The 1,538-nt window shown below is 38.4% G+C and overlaps 1 protein-coding gene across 1 annotated transcript in view; it reads right to left on the bottom strand.

The window, feature by feature from the left end:
- The window catches only part of RQCD1 (RCD1 required for cell differentiation1 homolog (S. pombe)), a 25,152-nt gene that overhangs the window by 3,701 nt on the left and 19,913 nt on the right, over positions 1–1,538 (bottom strand). The gene's annotated exons all lie outside the window — the stretch shown is intronic.

Below are 1,538 nucleotides of genomic sequence, written 5' to 3'. Positions count from 1 at the left end.
GAGACCGAGCTCGTTAAGGAGCTCGTTAACTCAAATTACTCTATCAACGCAATGCAAAAAATCAGCCGAGAGACAGCTGGTATCTCAAAAAACTCGTTAGTCGGGACACTTGTAAGTCAAGGCCCCACTGTATTACAATATTGAACAGTTACTATCTGTCAGAATTTTTCCTAAAGATATAAAACATGCCTTATTTTATTTTCACAATATACCTATGAGGTAGGTACCATTGTTATTCTCATTTTACATACACAAAAGAATAGATTCTGGATAATTATCAGATTCTTAAAAAAGTAGAAACTTTCTGTTACTGAATACCTACTACGTATCAGGTATAACTGATAATCAATAACTTGCCAGGTTATGGTCCCAAGTGACAAAGCTATTAAGTTGCAGAACTGAGATCCAAAACTAGTTTGAATACAGTGCCTCTTCCGTTTTCCATGGGACAAGATGATTTTAGAGATGCAGCTATGCCTCATCTTTTCCAAATGAAGTAAGGCTTTTCCTATTCTTAAAAGACCTTTAAAAAATAAGATTTTTAAGCCTCCCTTCGAATACCCCCAACTTAAGCTCATTAACTCTTACATAGAAAGAATTTAAAAAATACTAGTTTAATTCAAGTCAGTTATTACAATGATTCTCTTCTTTGCCTGCTTATCAGAATCAACTGTGGGAATTAGTTAACTTTACTGGGATATAACATTGTGGTTAGCTCATAATGGCTCCCAAAGATATCCAGGTCCTAATCAGCAAACCCTGTGAATGCTACATAATATAGCAAAAGGAACTTTATAGATGTGATTAAGGATCTTGGGGGAGGGCGGGGGAGATTACTCATCCTGGATTATCCAGGTATGTCCTAAATGTAATCACAAGTGTTTTGTTTGTTTGTTTGTTTGTTTGTTTTTGGTAGTTTTTTTTAAGGGAGAGGGGGAGAGAAAAAGAAACATCGATGTGAGAACAACCCGTAGATCAGCTACCTCCTGCTTGCCCCTTACCAGGGATTGAGCCTGCAACTGGGGCAATGTGTTGTGCCCTGACCAGGAATCAAACTGGCAACCTTTCAGTTCATGGGATGACACCCAACCAACTGAGCCACACTGGCCAGGGCATCACAGTGCTGTTACAAGAGGGAGGCAGAGGGAGATTCAACCACAGGGGAGAAGGCAGTGTGATAGAAGCAGAGAGAGATTTTAACATGCTACACTGCTGGCTTTGAAGATGGAGGAAGGGTGCATGAGTCAAGGCATGCAATTCTTGAAGATGGAAAAGGTAAAGAAAGGGACTCTCCCCTAGAGCCTCCAGAAAGAATGTTGCCCTGCTGACACCCTGACTTTCACTTGGTGAAACTGATTGACTATTTCTGGCTTCCAGACCTATAAGAGAATAAATTCGTGTTATTTTAAGCCACCAAGCTTGTAGCAATTTGTTATGGCATCAATAGCAAAGTAATACAAACATACAAAATAAAAGTGTAAAGTGTACAAAGTGCACTAATCTTTTTTTTTTTTTTATTCTTTTAAAAAAAATATTAT

The sequence above is a fragment of the Myotis brandtii genome, unplaced genomic scaffold (genome assembly GCF_000412655.1).
Source record: "Myotis brandtii unplaced genomic scaffold, ASM41265v1 scaffold79, whole genome shotgun sequence".
Classification (NCBI taxonomy): Eukaryota; Metazoa; Chordata; class Mammalia; order Chiroptera; family Vespertilionidae; genus Myotis; species Myotis brandtii.
The sequence above is the reverse complement of the archived record's forward strand: the minus strand, read 5'-3'. Positions and strand labels throughout refer to the sequence as shown.